The sequence below is a fragment of the Bubalus kerabau genome, chromosome 7, assembly GCF_029407905.1.
Source record: "Bubalus kerabau isolate K-KA32 ecotype Philippines breed swamp buffalo chromosome 7, PCC_UOA_SB_1v2, whole genome shotgun sequence".
Classification (NCBI taxonomy): Eukaryota; Metazoa; Chordata; class Mammalia; order Artiodactyla; family Bovidae; genus Bubalus; species Bubalus kerabau.
Window position 1 is genome coordinate 87,120,014 of NC_073630.1, and position 20,882 is coordinate 87,140,895.

Here is a 20,882-nt window from a genome sequence, read left to right on the forward strand (position 1 = left end):
ATTGAAATTTGTGAAATCTGTTGAGTCTGTTCCTCTTCTAATCAAGAAGCATCTTCTTTACAAAGTCTGAGATTGTGTAGCTCAGGTGGCTAGAATACAGTCCTAAGAGCAATTGCCTTTGTCCTATCCTATCGCCATGACTTTCACCCCTATAGCTAGCCAAGGAGATTCCTATTCCTGTTCACAAGTAGTTTGGATGAAATAGTTCAAACCTGTAGTTATCCTTGGGAGAGGAAAAAAAAAAAAAAAAAGGCAATACTAAATAACCATTCTGCCACAGGCAGCAGCTTTGTGTGTTGTGTAGGTTGAAGGATCTTACTATTCTAAATAGAAAGAGATCCATTTGAGACCTCTGAAAGACTGATTTTACACTGTCTTCAGTGAATTCTGATCTTCAAGGGCAGATATCTGTACACAGTAAGCACTTAATAAATGCATGTTAAGTAAATGAGTAAAAAAAAATTATCACTTCTGTTCAATATCATGGGAAGAGAGGAGGCACATTGTGTTATAACTATCATATAAATCTAGCACAACTCAAATATCTGAACTATTTAAGGGAAATTAATTTCAAAGAGAAGTATACTAGTCTTCTATACAGCAGTATTTATCTCCTTGCAAAGCACAGTAATCAACTCTTGCTAACAGAAATTTGAAGTCTGAATCAAAATCACATTTTTTATTTCCTCTTTCCAGTAGTTCATTTCCACAAATTGCAGCCTGGGGAGCAGGAAAGACCACAGGCAGGCCCAGAGAGCACCATTTAGAGCATCACCTCCACCGCCAGCCGTCTGCCCTACTCTGAATGTTCTCCCTCACCTTGTTTAAATGAACAGGGGCAAATGAACACGAACAGTCAAGCACAGGCTGAAAATTTAGAGAAGTCACTGGACTGGGGATTAAGAAAATTCCAAATCCCAGAAAGCATAAATTGGGTTAAATAGCAGTTGAAAGCCTTTTAACAAGATGGGAGGGATTTCATTCCAGTAAAATTCAGGATACCTGATTCCTTCCTAATCTCTGCAGTATACAAATATAAATATTCACCAGATATAAATGAGCAAAATATGTAAACAGGAAACACAAAGAATTCCAAATTAAGTCTGAAACATAGCTCACATTTTAAATAAAAATTTGTTATCTCTAAAGTGAAAATCAAATTAAAATGAAATGACTTTTTCATATTAACATTTTTACTCAAAAGACAAAATTTCAAAAACTTATTACTGTCTTATTTAAAATCTAAATCAGTACACATTATAAGAAAGTGGCTAGTTTAAGATATTTTTAGGCCCAAACTGTTTATTTCAAATAAAAGAATATATACTGTAAAGTTTCTCTCTAATTTTATTGAATAGGCATAATTCTGATATTTTATATATATTCACTAATTAGTCACATTTACTTATCTTTATTTACAACTGAAGATGCACAATAAGATCACATAATCAGTCATCTCTATCACCATAGACATTATTAATCATCACCATCATCACAAAAAGCCAATATTTATTGAACATTTTCAAAGTGCCAAGAACATTTACAAAATTCCTATAAATTAGAGATTATTTTTATTGTAACTGACCCAAAGTCACAGAGTTTGCTCGTATAGAACAGGGATTTAATTCAAGTCCATCTTACTCTAAAGTCCATGCTTGTGCTGATAACTAAACATGCAACACACTTTAAAGAGCAAGAAAATATAATGTGAAATGCAAAGGGAAAATATATTCTTTACACAAAATAGCAATAGAATAAAGCCAGCTATTCACTGGGAATATAATTGGTTCTTTTTCCTATTTGTGTATATACTGAAGTTGGATAATTAGAAACAATATCTGTCATTTATGTTTAAATAAATAAAATCCATTCCCCGTTAAGAGCTGATTGATAATGGTCAAACAGTCCTTGTTGAAAGTAAGCGAAAGCATTAGTTGCTCAGCCCTGTCTGACTTTTTGCAACCCATGGAATCAACCAATCTCCTCTCTCCACGGAATTCTCCAGGCTAGAATAAGGGAGTGGTTTGCCATTCGCTTTTCCAGGGGATCTTACTGACCCAGGGATCAAACCTCGGTCTCTCGAATTGTAGGCAGATTACCTGAGTCACCAGGGAAGCCCACAGTCCTTGTTAGTGGTTCTTACATTTTATAATAACTCACTGAGACCCCTAACTGTTGATGACAGATTTGCTGCTGGGTTAGCACCTCCCTCCCTTAGCAAAATACCTGAGTATGCCACATAGGTAAAAGGAAAGTATGAAGATCTGAAAAACCAAAGATCCTGAGGAATCATTGGGGAGATAAAAGGTTATTGCAACATGTTGCTGAGAGAAAAATAAAGTCTGGGGTGGATGGGGGCTGATTACCACAGGAGAAGGATGAGTGCCTTCACACAAAAACAACAAAGTGAGCAATTTAACCTGAGATCAAAGTAAATATAAATGTAGCATATATGAAAAATATAAAATAAAAATAATCATATTTTAAAGATTTAACAAATAAGGTTAACTTGAAGTAACAGAAAGTGTTCTTTAAAAAAAGAGCAAAGTGAAACTACAGATAGAAAAACAGTTATCTACGGGAAAAGGAGGAAATGGTGAAGTGATCATGGATAGAAAGTAAAGCAAAACATATTTTATTGTATAGATTAATTTTGACATGATGTACATAATTATAAAACAAAACTAAATAAATAAAAAAGCAATCTAAAATTTTAAGGCAAAATTAAACAAATGAACCTAAAGATATACTCAGTTTGTGCATAATCAGAAAGAGAGAAATCCTTCCTAATGACATTAGGACAAAGAAAATTAGCAATACATCCTTGGAGTAATGTATCCTAAGGGCAGAAAGAATAGAAAACAAAAGAAAACAATTTTTAGTAATTATAGGATAGGTGGTAGTATTGATACTCCTATGACTATGGCAGCAGTATTTTAGAATAAAGCAAATAAAAAACTGCCTAAGTATAGAGATCCTGGAATTAGGAACATGGGAAAAGAAGAAATCAATGTAAATGGATGAGTTAAAGAAAAAATCTTATAGTCCTAAATTTGAATTGGGAGTACCAATATGAATTCATAATATATTTGATCCTAAAAATATATGTATGTATTTCCTAGCTCTAATAAAGAGCAACCACAGGCTCCCTTGGTGCCCATTCTGTAGTCTCTAAATACCACTTTTTACTAAAAGGAACCATAGCTCGTTAAAGAAATATATGACATGAGATCTGGACTAATAAATATATAAAAAATGAACTTGAAATATCTTGCTGTACCAATCATTAAACAAGGACATTATTACAGACTTCTGAGAGTGAGCCAAAAGCACTTAAGAATCAACTGAAGAGGCCAAAGATAGAGCAATATGAACAACAAGAAAAATAATTACAGTGCATTTAAAGATATAAAATATATTTAAATCTATTAATATTTGCATAAAATATTTAGTATGAAACAAAATAAAAACAACCTCACTTGTCACCTTTGGAAGATACCAGGTATTAGAATTAGGAATGTGGGAAAAGAAGAAATCAATGGCATAAACAGAAAGAAACGAGCAAATATTCCTTTCCTATATTAATTAACTTCAGAAGAGGGAAGGTTTCTCATTATTGAATATTAGTTTCCTAGAGCTGCTATTAAAAAAACATTGTGACAAACTGGGTGGCTTGAAACATAAGAAATTATTCTCCAAATGTTCTGGAGGCCACAAGTCCAAAATCAAGATACTGGCAGGGCCATACCTCCTCCAGAGCTCCTTGTCTCTTCCAGCTTCTGGTAGCACCAGGAATTCTCTGACTTCAGGCAGCATAACTTAATCTCTGCTTCTGGCTTCATATGGTCATCTTTGCTCCATGTCTGCATCTAAGTTAGTATCCAAATTTCCCTCTTCTTATAAAAACACCAGTCATACTACATTAATCACCCACTCCAATGACATCATTTTAACTTGATTACATATGCAAAGACCCTACTTTTGAATAATATCACGTTAAGAGTATTTTTTCTTTTCTGGAACCCCTGAGTTTCCAAATGAATTTTAAGATCAATTTGTCAGTTTCTGATCACAATTGCATTGAATCTATAGATCAATTTGGGAATATTTTCATTTTAAGAAGATAACTCTTCCAATCCATGAACATGAAATGGCTTTCCATTTGTTTAGATCTTCTTTCATTTCATTCAGCAATATCTTATCACTTTCAGAGAATAAAGTTTCATTTATCTATTAATTTATAATGATTTAACTCTTTTGTATCCTATTTTAAATGAAATCATTTTCTTAATTTCATTTTTTGATTGGGCATTGCTAGTGTAGAGAAATAGTTGGTTTTTGTATATTGATCTTGTATCCTATAACCTTGATGAATTAGTTCTAAAAGTTTTTAATGGGTTCTTCATATGCAAGATCATGTCATCTATGAATAGAGGTAATTTTGTTTTTTCCTTTTCAACTTGAGTGCCTGTCATTTCATTTTCTTGCCTAAAATTTTCCTGGTTAAAACTTCTAGTAATACATTGAAAAGAAACTACATCTATGTCTTGTTCCTGATCTTAGGGGGAATATTTTCCATTTTTTGTCATTCGGTATTATGTTAGCTGTGGGTTTTTCATAGATAGCCTTTATCAGGCTGAGGAAGCTACCTTGTACTCCTAGTCTGTCAAATGTTCTTACCATGAAACAGTGTTGAATTTTATTAAATGCTTTTCCTGCACCTATTGATATGATCATTTTTTTTTATTCTTTGTCTATTGATATGGTACACTATGAGTGAAAGTCGCTCAGTCGTGTATGACTCTTTGTGACCCGATGGACTATACAGTCCATGGAATTCTCCAGGCCAGAATAATGGAGTGGGTAACCTTTGCTTTTTCCAGAGGATACTCCCAACCCAGAGATTGAACCCAGGTCTCCTTCATTGCAGGTGGATATATTCTGGTGTTAAACCAATTTTGTTTTCCTGGGACAAATCTCATTTGGTCTTAGTGTATAATTCTTTTTCTATGCTACAAGATACATTTCCTAGGATTTTGTGGAGCATTTTTGCATTTATTTTCAAGAGAGATAGTAATCTGTAGGTTTTTTCCTTGTTATGTCTAGTTGTCTTGTCTGGTTTTCTTGTTATGTCTGGTTTTCCTTGTTAGGTCTGGTTTTCTTGTCTGCTTTTCTTGTTATGTCTGGTTTTCCTTGTTACGTCTGGTTTGCCTGGTTTTCTTACCAGAACAATTTATATTCTTAATATAAAAATTAGATGCCTTCCTATTAAGATCAAGAAATCACCATATGCCCACAAATACCATTTCAACTTAATGTAATAGTGGAGGGCCTTGCCAATTCTTTAATATGACAAAAAGGTAAAAGAGTTTTAACTATTGAAAGGGGATAAATTAAACTTTCATTATTTGCAGATGTTATAATTATTTACATAGACACTGAGATACATCAATATGCAACTGTTAACAAAATAATATGAATACTTAACAATATTGCAAGGTAAAAGTTCAACTTAAAAAATGAGTGCTATTCATCTATACCAGTAATGATTAACTGGAAAATCTTGTGCAATCTGATATATCATCCAAAATAATAGCACAAAATGTAAATAATCTAAGAATTATCAAATAATATTATAAATCAATTAAAATTCTATTAAAGCATATGAAATTAATTACATATTTTGTATTATAAGGCATAAAGAAAGATTTGAGAAACTAGAACTATATATCCTATTTGTGGATATCATGAGTTAACACATATTAGGTCAATTATTTCAGATTAATCCAAATATTTAACACAATTCTGATCAACATTATAGTCATATGATTTTCACATTTATATGGGAGAGTAAACAACATGGAATAACTAAATCAACTTAGAAAAATTACAGTGGTAAATCATTTTACCAAATATTAAGGCATACTACAAAACCCATAATGAAAAATACATATGATGCTTACTCAGGAAAAAAAAAATGGTACAAAATAATGTTTAGAAGTAGAATCACAATTTTTCCTCTTACATTCAGATCTTTAATCAAATTGAAAGACTATATTCATGGTGCCAGGTAGGCATTCAGTTTTATTTTTCTGCATTTATTGAGAAAGCTATCCCTACACCATCCATCAAACAATCTGTCCTTCCTCCTGTATCATGTATCATATTTTTACATATACATGGAATATTAATGTATATGAATTTGTAAATTTAGGGAAATGGAAATATTTGTAAAATAATAATTTTCTAGTATTTTATATTTTTATTTCAAGGGCCCAATCTCTATAAAATTGCTATTAAAATGTTCAGGTATGCATTATTTGGGCAGAAGAACTAGGCAGACATTTTTTCAAAGGAGACAAAGAGCTAACAGATATGGCAAAAAGTGCTTAACATCACTAATCAACACAGAAATGAAATCAAAACCACAATGAGATGTCACCTCACACATGTGAGAATGATTAACATCAAAAAAGACAATAGATAACAAATGTTGACAAGGATGTGGAGAAAAGGAAACTCTGGTAAACTGCTGATTGGCATGTAAATTGGTGCAACCACTATGAAGACCAGTATGCAGTTTCCTCAAAAAATTAAAAATAGAACTACCATACATTCCAAAAATTCCACTTCTGGATATATACTGAAAGGAAATGAAAGCAAGATCTCTAAGAGATATCTGCACTCCCACAGTCATTGAAGCATTATTCATAATAGACACAATATGGCAACAACCTAAGTGTCCATCAATGGATGAATAGATAGTGTGATGTGTCTATATATACAATGGATTACTACCCAGACATGAGAAAAGAAGAAATACTGCCATCTATGATGACATGGATAGACTAAAGGGCATATTCTAACTGAAATAAGCCAGACAGAGATAGCCGAATAATACATGGTATCACTTACATGTAGAATCTTAAAATAAACAAAAAGAAAATGTCACACTTTTAGAACAGCAGTTGTCAAGGACTAGTAGGCAAGAGAAACAGATACTTTGGTAAATGGGTACAGACTTTCAGCTATAAGATTAATGAAGTCTGAGGATATAATGTAAAATATGGTGACTATAGTTGATAACACTGTTCTATCAGTGAAATTAGCTAAGATAGTAGAACTTAAATATTCTCACTCAAAAAAAGATGAATATGTGAGGTGATAGATGTGTTAATGAACTAGATGGTGGAAATCTTTTCACAATGTATTCAAATATCAAATCACTATGGTGGAAACAATAAATATCTTACAATTTTGACAATTACATGACAATAAACTTGAAAAATAATGTCCACGTACATATACCATTAAGATGATACCAAAAAAAAATCTTTGAATAAAACCAAGTACACTGATACCTGAAACTCCTAGTATTGTCAAGAGTATTTCTAATTCATTTATTTCATTATTCAAAAGTTGTTGTTAAAGAAAACTATACATACACTAATTATAAACTATACATTTAGAAAAAAAATCTTATGTTTTAAAAAAAGACCTTGAACTAGATAAAAGTTAAAGAAATTTCTTGTGTTGAAACATCTAAACCCTGATTTAGCATCTACCACCTTAGGAGAACATTTGTTCCCTGTTTTCAGTAGATATGTTGAGTATTTCCATGTGTTGGGTAATGGTGGTACAAAGTGGTCCTCCCCGAGTTCAGAGGCCATTGTAAAACAGCTCTTACTCACTGTTTTACTATATATTAGTATTAGCACTGTCTTATTAGCATTAGTATTAGCACTGTATGTGTTAGGATAGCATTAAGCATAGAGATCTCTGAAAGCACCAAGGAGATCATCTAATGTTGCCTGGCATTGATGGTCAAACTGCAGAAGTAAGAAGAGTTAGTCCTATGAAGTAATTAGAGAAGGATATCCCAGGCAAAGGCAATATAAGCACAAAAACAGAAATGAGAGCCAGCATGGATACTATGAGAACAGAAAGTAGATAGGTATGGCCTAGAGGTGAGTATGATATGTTCAACTTTTACATGATGCAAGTATCCATTTTATATTTAGAAGTCAACATGGCTGAAGAAAATGCCTTTCACTGCATATAGTGCAACTGTAGAACTGTTTAGCTTGAAATGTCTGCCTTGGATCTCTATTTACCAAAATAATAAAGGGATACTGAAATGGGACCTTGAGGCTGATGAAACGTACACTAATTACACTAATTCAGTGCCACACTTTTATACATTGCTAGATCATTCACCCAGAGCCAGACATCCTGGATGTGAAGTCAAGTGGGCCTTAGAAAGCATCACTACAAACAAAGCTAGTGGAGGTGATGGAATTCCAGTTGAGCTGTGAAAGATGATGCTCTGAAAGTGATGCCGTCAATGTGCTAGCAAATTTGGAAAACTCAGCAGTGGCCACAGGACTGGAAAAGGTCAGTTTTCATTCCAATCCCAAAGAAAGGCAATGCCAAAGAATGCTCAAACTATCGCACAATTGCATTCATCTCACAAGGCAATGGCACCCCACTCTAGTACTCTTGCCTGGAAAATCCCATGGACGGAGGAGCCTTGTAGGCTGCAGTCCATGGGGTCGCTAAGAGTTGGACACGACTGAGGGACTTCACTTTCACTTTTCACTTTCATTCATTGGAGAAGGAAATGGCAACCCACTCCAGTGTTCTTGCCTGGAGAATCCCAGGGATGGCGGAGCCTGGTGGGCTGCCATCTATGGGGTAGCACAGAGTCGGACATGACTGAAGTGACTTAGCAGCACACGCTAGTAAAATAATGCTCAAAATTCTCCAAGCCTAGCTTCAGCAATAAATGAACCTCCAGATATTCAAGCTGGTTTTAGAAAAGGCAGAAGAACCAGAGATCAAATTGCCAACATCTGCTGGATGAGTGAAAAAGCAAGAGAGTTCCAGAAAAACATGTTTCTGCTTTATTGACTATGCCAAAGCCTTTGACTGTGTGGATCACAATAAACTGTGGAAAATTCGGAAAGAGATGGGAATACCAGACCACCTGACCTGCCTCTTGAGAAACCTGTATGCAGGTCAGGAAGCAACAATTAGAACTGGACATGGAACAATAGACTGGTTGCAAATAGGAAAAGGAATACATCAAGGCTGTATATTGTCACCCTGTTTATTTAACTTACATGCAGAGTACATCATGAGAAACGCTGGGCTGGAAGAAGCACAAACTGGAATCAAGATTGCGGGAGAAATATCAATAACCTCAGACATGCAGATGACACCATCCTTATGCCAGAAAGTGAAGAGGAACTCAAAAGCCTCTTGAAGAAAATGAAAGAAGAGAGTGAAAAAGTTGGCTTAAAGCTCAACATTCAGAAAACGAAGATCATGGCATCTGGTCCCACCACTTCATGGGAAATAGTTGGGGAAACAGTGGAAACAGTGCCAGACTTTATTTTTCTGGGCTCCAAATCACTGCAGATGGTAATTGCAGCCATGAAATTAAAAGATGCTTACTCCTTGGAAGGAAAGTTATGACCAACCTAGACAGCATATTTAAAAGCAGAGACATTACTTTGCCAACAAAGGTCCGTCTAGTCAAGGCTATGGTTTTTCCAGTGTTCATGTATGGATGTGAGAGTTGGATGGTGAAGAAAGCTGAGCACTGAAAAATTGATGTTTTTGAATTGTGGTGTCAGAGAAGACTCTTGAGAGTCCCTTGGACTACAAGGAGATCCAACCAGTCCATTCTGAAGGAGATCAGCCCTGGGATTTCTTTGGAAGGAATGATGCTAAAGCTGAAACTCCAGTACTTTGACCACCTCATGCGAAGAGTTGACTCATTGGAAAAGACTCTGATGCTGGGAGGGATTGGGGACATGAGAAGAAGGGATGATAGAGGATGAGATGGCTGGATGGCATCACCGACTCGATGGACATGAGTTTGAGTGAACTCCAAGAGATGGTGATGGACAGGGAGGACTGGCGTGCTGTGATTCATGGGGTCGCAAGGAGTTGGACATGACTGAGTGACTGAACTGAAGATCATTTTCCTTGGAATAGCTTGAGAATCAAGGATTAAATAGCAATGCCCTAACTTAAATGTATTCAGCTCTAAAAGATACTGGAATCTTAACAACAAGATGGTAGAAAAAGGTAAGGAAGCTACAAATGGATGGGACTAATACAAGACCACTGATATGCATGAAGGACTGAACTTCAGAAGAGGTACAAATTAGAACAATTCAGCACATCCAATATAGTGGGTGGGAAGCCCGGGAGATTTTCAAAATATAGCAATACTTAAGGTTAGGCAAGTGATTCTCAATTTAATGTGGATTTGACATTAATAGTGATAAAAGGACCCAGGCACCATGGAAAAGGAACAAATGGTGGCAAGGGATATCTATATTGTTTCATAGCCCTAAACTAGAATAATGAGTTCCCACTAGGAGAACTAAAGAAAAAAATAAGGAAGTCAAACCAAATACCTAGTCACATAAATTTGGAAAACACATGAGGATTTCAAAGGTCTGTCTCTCAAGTAACATTGGAGCCCAGGATTAACTTCGTATGCTATGAACACCAGGCTTAGAACAGCATGGCAAACAAGAACTTCCACCTGTGGCTGACCATGGGCTTCCTGAAGTCTGACTGCCCTCAGTGGTAGAGGACTGATGCAGGAACTGACAACACTAAGTCTGTAAGTCAAAAATCAGGACCTGTGAAGGCTAGGAAAAGCAGAACTAGTTAACAAGGTAAAAAAAAAAAAAAAACACTAACTGTATGCCAAGGAAATTTTTGGCTATCCATATATTTATTCTACCTCAATAAGCACATAGAATAAATCTGAAATGTTCATTAGTTCAAGTCATAGGTTTCCATATATATATGTATATATATATAGTATAAAGTTGACTAGTAGCCAGATAATAGGCTGAGCCTTCACTGTTGGTCTAGACATCTTATGCTATGGTAAAGTAACTGCTGAAATTATGCTACCTAATTATGACTCCGCTCTGCAAACTGTGTCACAGCCAAATAATTTGAAAGTGCTTCCCTCAGAGATGAAAAACAGGTTACCAAGGAAGGAACAGAACTGAAATACCATTTATTCATGAAAATTCATTTTACATTAGCTTACAATGTTTTGTGCTACAACAATCATTTTTTATATTAACTCTGGGAAAAAAAATTCAGTGTTACAGGATTTTTTTTAATAAATGTATAACCTATCAAAAGTCATTCTTATGTAAATCAGCATTAACTGTCTCTCAAACTTTTACCTACTTAAAAATTCTGCTTCAAGTCCAATTTACAACTCTATAGCAGGACACTCATAATTTGGAAATGATAAAACCCCCCACCAGAAAAAAATTTTTTTTGAATACTTGTTCCACACACAAGCTGCTGCTTATTGAGTTAGAAAAAGAAGCCTAGGAGTACAATTACCTTGACTTCCAGAGAAGGAGATTCTTAGGCTTTTGAGCAGGTACTAAGTTTCATTGAATGTAAGTGAATTTCTCTTTATCTCTGTGATAAAGAGACTTATTAATATTGTAAAAATAGGAATCATGGAAAATATTTTGGGAATGAGATAGGAAGAAAAACTATTATCTACTTTCTTTTAAAAGGAGGTCTTGATAAGAACATAAATACAGATTTAGAGAACTATTAAAACTCTAACTACAAAGGAAATGAAAAATTTGAATTGTCTGTATTCCTGTCATCTCCTCATCCATCCATCTTATAATAGCCTTATTGCAACCAGGCATGTGGTGATGAATGCAGAAATGTCAGACAAAAAGGAATATGTAAAGATAAAAGGCTACAGGGTGTAAAAAAAAAAAAAAATGTTAAATAAAAAACCCACACAACAAAGAAGGGACTGCATGTTTCTTTGTTATCACTTTGTTTCCAAAAGCTGCCTTCCTGCTAACTAAAAGTCAGAATTCCATAAAGATAGAAGCAATCCACAAAAGGACACTGATGTTTCTGAAAAAAAATGGATAAATCTGCAACCAAAAGACTCTTTCTTTAAAGCTCTAAACTCACACACTGAACACCTTTTATTTAAGGATCTCAAAGCACTTTACCAGCAAGTAATTACCCCACCATTTCCTACTATCAGTTGAAGGTTTGGAAACTTTTGAGAATCAAGTTCAGCATGAGCTTTCAAGTCCTATTATGCAGAAATATAGAATGCAAGTTACCTACGTAAGGCCCACAACCATAAACTAGAGACCCACTGTTGCTTCCTTCTGTTTTAACCACTCTTTTTCCCCAAAATTGCTTATTTGCAATATGCCGTAGACAGGAAACTATCTCACATGAAGAGTCTTTTCTCTGTCTAGGCATTAATGGTACATGCCAAATATGCATCATCACTTCTTCTATAGAATACATTTTAGTTAAACCAAATTGCATACAGAAGAATTTCTCATTGTTAAAGAAAAAAAAAATCATCAGTTTGTAAGAACTCTGTTTACTCCAACATTCCATTTATCCCCGATACTAATACTTATAGACTTTCTTCTCCAATTGTCCTCCTCCTCATTGCACATGAAAATTAGCATGTATAATGAAAATAAGACCATTCCATTATTTTCCCATGTGTACCTTGATCCTCTTAAAGAGGTTTTTTTGGGGAAAGTTTTCACTAATTTGTGATAAGAATGGAGCGTCTTCTACCAAGAAAGTGAGTATTGTTAGCTGAAGTAAAGGTTCAAGAGTAAGGAGATGTATCTCTGCACAGTAGAGAAGTCTTTGGAGCTTCTGAAGAATATCTAGGTCTGAAAGAGTGAGCAGTGGAAAGGGAGAGGGTAGAGGCAGAAAAAAAAACAGACTAATGACAACAGTCTGTGGATTATGAACTGTTACCCATTCCTATAATCCCACCCTACAGAATAAATTAAATTAAATTATCTACTCTAGAATATGACATCAAAGGGATAGTCCATGAAAAAAAAAATTCATAAGCTATACTTCATTTAAATTAAAAGCTTCAGTTCTGTTAAGGACACTGTAAAGAGAATGAAAAGACAAACCACAGACTAAAAGAAAATATTTGCAAGACACATCTGACAAAGGACTGTTATCCAAATATACAAAGAACTCTTAAAACTCAACAATAAGAAAATTAACAATCCAATTTTACAGTTCAGTTTTACAATGGACCAAACACTTTGACATCTCACCAAAGAAGATATACAGATGGCAAATGAGCATATAAAAATAAGCTTCACATATGTCACCAGGAAAATGCAAATTAAAACAAAATGCCACCGCACACTTATTAGAATGGCCAAAATCTGAAATACAGATAATACCAAACACTGGTGAGAATGCAGAGCAATGGGAATTCTCGATCACTGCTGGTGGAATGCAAAATGACACACTCACTGTGCAAGGCTGTTAGGCTCTTTCTTAAAACACCAAACACACTTTTACCATATGACCTTCTGGCAATTTTGCCCTTTGCTATTTACCCAAAATTTATGTATACTTGAAAACATGCTCATGAATATCTGAGTAGCCTTATTCATAATTGCCAAAACTGAGAAGCAACCAAGATGTTCTTCAGTAGGTGAACAGATAAACTGTGGCATATTATTCAGCACTAAAGAGAAATGAACTATCAAGCCATGAAAACACATGAGGAAAGATTAATGCACACTTAGTTCAGTTCAGTTCAGTTGCTCAGTCATGTTCGACTCTACGACCTCATGGACTGCAGCATGCAGGCCTCCCTGTTCATCACCAACTCCTGGAGTTTACTCAAGCTCATCTCCATTGAGTTGGTGATGCCATCCAACCATCTCATCCTCTGTCATCCCCTTCTCATCCCACCTTCGATCTTTCCCAGGATCAGGGTCTTGGAGTTTCAGCTTCAGCATCAGTCCTTCCAATGAATATTCAGGACTGATTTCCTTTAGGATGGACTGGATGGATCATCTTGCAGTCCAAGGGACTCTCAAGAGTCTTCTCCAACACCACAATTCAAAAGCATCAATTCTTCAGTGCTCAGCTTTCTTTATAGTCCAACTCTCACATCCACACATGACTACTAGCCTTGACTAGATGGACCTTTGTTGGTAAAGTAATATCTCTTCTTTTAATATGCTGCTTAGGTTGGTCATAACTTTTCTTCCAAGGAGCAAGTGTCTTTTAATTTCATGGCTACAGTCACCATCTGCAGTGATTTTGAAGCCCAAAAAAATAAAGTCTGCCACTGTTTCCATTGATTCCCCATTCTATTTGCCATGAAATGATGGGACCAGATCCCATGATCTTCGTTTTCTGAATGTTGAGCTTTAAGCCAACTTTTGCACTCTCCTCTTTCACTTTCATCAGGAGGCTCTTTAGTTCTTCACTTTCTGCCATAAGGGTGGTGTGTCATCTACATATCTGAGTTTATTGATATTTCTCCCAGCAATCTTGATTCCAGCTTGTGCTTCTTCCAGCCCAGCATTTCTCATGATGTACTCTGCATATAGTTAAATAAACAGGGTGACAATATACAGCCTTGATGTACTCCTTTCCTAATTTGGAACCAGTCTGTTGTTCCATGTCCATTTCTAACTGTTGCTTCCTGACCTGCATACAAGTTTCTCAAGAGGCAGGTCAGGTGGTCTGCTATTCCCATCTCTTTCAGAATTTTCCACAGTTTATTGTGATCCACACAAAGGCTTTGGCATAGTCAGTAAAGCAGAAGTAGATGTTTTTCTGGAACCCTCTTGCTTTTTCACTGATCCAGTGGATGTTGCCAACTTGATCTCTGGTTCCTCTGCCTTTTCTAAAACCAACTTGAGCATCTGGAAGTTCACGGTTCACATACTGTTGAAGCCTAGCTTGGAGAATTTGGGCATTACTTTACTAGCGTGTGAGATGAGTGCAACTGTGCAGTAGTTTGAGCATTCTTTGGCATTGCCTTTCTTTAGGATCAGAATGAAAACTGACCTTTTCCAGTCCTGTGGCCACTGCTAAGTTTTCCAAATTTGCTGGCATATTGAGTGCAGCACTTTCACAGCATCATCTTTTAGGATTTGAAATAGCTCCACTGGAATCCCATCACCTCCACTAGCTTTGTTTGCTTTGATGCTTCCTAAGGCCCACTTGACTTCACGTTCCAGAATGTGTGGCTCTAGGTGAGTGATGACACTTACATGGTTATCTGGGTCATGAAGATCTTTTTGTATAGTTCTTCTGGGAATTCTTGCCATTTTTTCTTAATATCTTCTGCTTCTGTTAGGTCCATACCATTTCTGTTCTTTATAGTGCCCATCTTTTCATGAAATATTACTTAGTGAAAAAGCTAACCTCAACATGCTGTATGATTCAACCATCTGGCCATTCTGAAAAAAACAAAACTGAACACAGTGAAAAGACCAGGGGTTGATGGTGCGAGGGGTGAGTAGGCACAGCACAGAGAATTTCAGGGAAGTGAAAATACTCTGGACGATCCCATAATGATGGATATATGTCCTTATACCTTTGTCAAAACCCACAGTAATTATAAAACCAAGAGTGAATCATAGCAGTAAACTACAGACCTTGGGTGATAATGATGTATCAATGTAGGTTCATCAGTTCTAGTAAATTCTACAAATGTTATCCCTCTGGTGAACCCTGAGGTCCCAGTCCTCATTGACACCACCAGGATTCCCAGGAAAAGGTCAGTTTTCATTCCGATCCTAAAGAAAGGCAATGCCAAAGAATGCTCAAACTACCGTACAGTTGCCCTCATCTCACATGCTAGTAAAGTAATGCTCAAAATTCTCCAAGCCAGGCTTCAACAGTATGTGAACAGTCAGAATCACAGTGGCCCAGCCAGGTGTGGGGGACCAAGCTCCCAGCCCAAAGGCTGTGCAGGGACAGGACAGCCCAAGGTCAAAACTGGGGATGAAGGGTGAACTGTGCATCCTTGGCAGCAAGTCTTTCAGGAAACCACTGGCCCAGAATAGCAACTCAGGTTTCTTACACGGAACCCGGGAACCCCAATCCCACATCTGCCAAAATCCAAAGTCAACAGCAACTCAAATGCACAGTTCCATTCCAAAACCGGAGAATAAGGTGTGTCAGGCCACCAGAGGGCCTGAACGGGAGCTCACCTGATAATATCCGGTGCTGTTAGCTGTGTCAGCCTTCCATTACCAGTCTCCGGCGGTCCTCCTCCTTTCCGTCTTCCTGCAGAGCTGAGCACCGCGCACTCCAGACACAGCTTGTCTCCACATCCACGCAAACCACCCACAGGTCGAGGCCGGCTGGGACCTGGTCTGCGTGGGTGGAGTATGGAGTTTTCCAGGAAGGCAAACTGGTGCAGTTGGAGGCCTCAGGGTGTGCTTTTGTGGCTTTCGGTGGGTGAGGGGAGGTAAGTGTGGGTCCTGATAGAGGCACAGGGAGAAGACGAGCTCGGAAGTCCTGAGAATCTGGGATAGCTCAGAAAGCAGTGGAACCAGGCCGAAGGGTTGCGGCTACCAGTATTCTGAGGAAGCGTGATGTCACAGGGTCTCTGGAGATTTCTGTAGAAAACAGCAGGGGAATCCTGGATGAGAAACACCTGAGTGCCCCAGGTGCTGGCGACATCCCAGGCTCATTCTTAAGGAGTCTCGCACTTGCCATTCATCAAACACACCTCAATCTTTATCTATGTCTCTAGGATAACCTAGTCAGGGCCACAATGAGGTACTGCCTCTCCCCAGGGGCCCAGCCGGGGCGGAAACTTCTGCCCAAAGGCTCTGCAGGTGCAGGGCTGCCATAGGTCAGACTGCGGGAGTGAACTTGAAAAGCAAGTCTCTCTCACCTTCCAGGAAACCGAAGACCCCAAACAAAAATTCAGGGTTCTGGCCGCCAACCCTGGAACCCCACTACCACCTCTGCCAAGATCCAAGGCCACAGGAACCTGAACTGCACAGTTTCAATCTGAAATCAGAAAATAAGGTTGTCAGGTTAGCAGAGGCCTTGAACTGAAGGAGAGCTCACTTGATACTACCCGGTGCTGTCAGATTTGGCTGCCTTCCACTGCCAGTCTCCAGCCATCCTTATCTTCCTCCTCTTTCTGCACACCTGAGTAGTCTGCCCTCCAAACACCATTTGCCTCTAAGGACTCACCTGCCTAATGCCTCCAATAGCTACCACAATGTGAAAAAATTAGAAATCAAAAGGATTTTAAAAAATACCATATAACTGAAAACTAATTATCCTATGTCCAAAAATCAACGAGTCAAAGGCTCAAATTATGAAATACAGTTAGAAGATCATGAAAGTACTGCATATCATAATTTTGGAGGTAAATTGATAAACATAGTCAAATTTATATATGTAGAAGCAACCGAAAATGAGGATAATTTAAAGCAAATTAGTTGAGGCTTCAACTCAAAAATTAGAAAATCTAGGAAAATGAGAAAATTTTTTAAATGAAATACTTTTCTAAAACTATGTAAGAAGGCAATAATTAACATGAGGAAAAATCAGTGAAATAGAAAAAGAAGTAGAACATTAACAAAACTCAATCTATGTTTAAAAGACAACTAATATAGGCAATTTTCCAGTAAGATTCATCGAGAAAAAAATTTAAAATAAATAAGCAAAATTCAGAGTAAAAGAGAGAAAGCCACTACTTAAAGAGCAGCGATTCTTAGAATTGTAACTGAATCTTTTGATTACTAAAATTAGCCAGTAAGAAATAGAAAACGGGACTAGCTCTATAACCATTAAAAATAATCAGATATAGATGAAAACGTCTCTCTAAAAGAAGTCACCCAGATAGTCTACTTAACCAGTATCAAGAAACATATAATAACCTACAGCCTCTATAGTTTGTCCTTGAAAACCGAAATAGAGACAAAGCTGCCGCTAATTTTTATAAGACTAAATATAACATTTATGACAAGAAATTAACATTGTTTAAGTCATTCTCATTTGTGAATGTAGTCACAAAAATTCTAGGTGAAGATTAACTAAATGAGCCCAATGATAATTTGTAGAAACATGTAAGTTGTATTGTTTTTGCAAATTGTATTAATTTCCCTAATTGAAAGAAGTTTCAAAATTAGGTAACTCTACCTAACTACACTAATTGATTAAAAAGGAAACACTATGTCACTATAAATCATATAAAAATAAAAGCATTCAATAAAATTTAACTTCTACTTACTTTTTCCTAAACCCTTAGCAAAGTGGACAGAGGGAATCTTATATGAATGTATTATATAGTAGTGAAAGTGTTAGTGATTCTATTGTGCCCAGCTCTTTGCAACCCCATGGACTGTAACCCACTAGGCTTCTGTGTCCATGGAATTCTCTAGACAAGAAAACTGGAGTGAGTAGCCATTCCCTTCTCCAGGGTATTTTCCTGACCCAGAGAGCAAACCTGGGGTTCCTTCATTGCAGGCTGATTCTTTACCATTTGAGCCACCAGATAAGCCTATATTACATAGTAGTGTTGTGTTAGTCACTCAGTTGTGTTTGACTCCTTGCGATCCCATGGACTATAGCCCACCAGGCTCCTTTGTTCATGGAATTCTCCAGGCAAGAATACTGGAGTGGGCTGCCATGCCCTTTTGAAGAGATCTTCCCAACCCAGGTATCAAACCTGGGTCTCCAGAACTGCAGGCAGATTCTTTACTGTCTGAGCCACCAAGGAGGCCCTTAGGATATAGTAAATGACCAGCAAAAACATACTATAAATATCATGCATACTTCATGGAGGTTCTGCTCAATGCAGCAAGACAAAATAACCAAAAGACTTAAATATTCAATAAAGAGTTAAAATGTCATTTGAAAAATATATGATCATGTGCACAGAAAAAAAGACAGTATATAAAGGTCTAAAATTAATTACACTGTAGCAATATATGAACCTCATCCCCCAAATTCAACAAAGTTTACCTATACCAGTAATTATCTTTTAAATAACATCTGTAGAGTATCTAGGAAATAACCTAACAAAATCTTTACAAAATCATTCTGAAAAACAAGTAAATATCATTAAATGACATTTAGTAAGACACACAAATATACCAAAATGGGTAAAGAAATACTCTGTGTGCTTAGTCATTCAGTCATGTCTGACACTTTGTGACCCTATGAACAGTAGCCCACCAGGTTCCTCTGTCCATGGAATTCTCCAGGCAAGAATACGGGAGTGGGTTGCCATTTCCTTCTCTAAGAAATACCCTATACATATGATAAATGAGTGGACTGGTCAGATCAGTCACTCAGTCATGTCTAGCTCTTTGCGACCCCATGAATCGCAGCACGCCAGACCTCCCTGTCCAACACCAACTCCCGGAATTCACTCAGACTTACATCCATCGAGTCAGTGATACCATCCAGCCATCTCATCCTCTGTTGTCCCCTTCTCCTCTTGCCCACAATCCCTCCCAGCATCAGAGTCTTTTCCAATGAGTCAACTCTTCGCATGAGGTGCCCAAAATACTAGAGTTTCAGCTTTAGCATCATTCGTGCCAAAGAAATCCCAGGGCTGATCTCCTTCAGAATGGACTGGTTGGATCTCCTTGCAGTCCAAGGGACTCTCAAGAGTCTTCTCCAACACCACAGTCCAAAAGCATCAATTCTTTGGCGCTCAGCCTTCTTCACAGTCCAACTCTCACATCCATACATGAGCACAGGAAAAACCATAGCCTTGACTAGACGGACCTTTGTTGGCAAAGTAATGTCTCTGCTTTTGAATATGCTATCTAGGTTGGTCATAACTTTCCTTCCAAGGAGTAAGTGTCTTTTAATTTCATGGCTGCAGTCACCATCTGCAGTGATTTTGGAGCCCAGAAAAATAAAGTCTGACTCTGTTTCCACTGTTTCCCCATCTATTTCCCATGAAGTGGTGGGACCAGATGCCATAATCTTCATTTTCTGAATGTTGAGCTTTAAGCCAACTTTTTCACTCTCCACTTTCACTTTCATCAAGAGGCTTTTGAGTTCCTCTTCACTTTCTGCCATAAGGGTGGTGTCATCTGCATATCTGAGGTTATTGATATTTCTCCCAGCAATCTTGATTCCAGCTTGTGTTTCTTCCAGTCCAGCGTTTCTCATGATGTACTCTGCATATAAGTTAAATAAACAGGGTGACAATATACAGCCTTGATGAACTCCTTTTCCTATTTGGAACCAGTCTGTTGTTCCATGTCCAGTTCTAACTGTTGCTTCCTGACCTGCATACAAATTCTCAAGAGGCAGGTCAGGTGGTCTGGTATTCCCAGCTCTTTCAGAATTTCCCACAGTTTATTGTGATCCACACAGTCAAAGGCTTTAGCATAGTCAATAAAGCAGAAATAGATGCTTTTCTGGAACTCTCTTGCTTTTTCAATGATCCAGCAGATGTTGGCAATTTGATCTCTGGTTCTTCTGACTTTTCTAAAACCAGCTTGAACATCAGGGAAGTTCACGGTTCACATATTGCTGAAGCCTGGCTTGGAGAATTTTGAGCGTTACTTTACTAGCGTGTGAGATGAGTGCAATTGTGCGGTAGTTTGAGCATTCTGTGGCATTGCCTTTCTTTGGGATTGGAATGAAAACTGACCTTTTCCAGTCCTGTGGCCACTGCTGAGTTTTCCAAGTTTGCTGGCATATTGAGTGCAGCACTTTCACAGCATTATCTTTCAGGATTTGGAATAGCTCAACTGGAATTCCATCACCTCCACTAGCTTTGTTCATAGTGATGCTTTCTAAGGCCCACTTGACTTCACATTCCAGGATGTCTGGCTCTAGGTCAGTGATCACACCATCGTGATTATCTGGGTCGTGAAGATCTTTTTTATACAGTTCTGCTGTGTATTCTTGCCACCTCTTCTTAATATCTTCTGCTTCTGTTAGGTCCATACCATTTCTGTCCTTTATCGAGCCCATCTTTCAATGAAATGTTCCTTTGGTATCTCTGATTTTCTTGAAGAGATCTCTAGTCTTTCCCATTCTGTTGTTTTCCT

The 20,882-nt window shown here is 37.3% G+C and overlaps 1 long non-coding RNA gene across 4 annotated transcripts; it reads right to left on the reverse strand.

Moving 5' to 3' along the window:
* Window positions 1–548: 548 nt before the first annotated feature.
* LOC129657924 (uncharacterized) lies at window positions 549–17,535 on the reverse strand. 4 transcript variants are annotated; one of them, XR_008717172.1, is made up of 4 exons: window positions 16,574–17,535; window positions 16,050–16,460; window positions 3,749–3,869; window positions 549–2,839 (listed from the first exon to the last, which is right to left on the reverse strand). It is a non-coding gene; the product is annotated as an uncharacterized LOC129657924 (long non-coding RNA). The 4 variants fall into 4 exon arrangements; XR_008717175.1 differs by lacking the exons at window positions 549–2,839; window positions 3,749–3,869 and adding an exon at window positions 14,366–15,308 and having other exon boundaries at window positions 16,574–17,534; XR_008717173.1 differs by lacking the exons at window positions 549–2,839; window positions 3,749–3,869 and adding an exon at window positions 14,366–15,293 and having other exon boundaries at window positions 16,574–17,533.
* Between the last annotated feature and the right edge of the window lie 3,347 nt (window positions 17,536–20,882).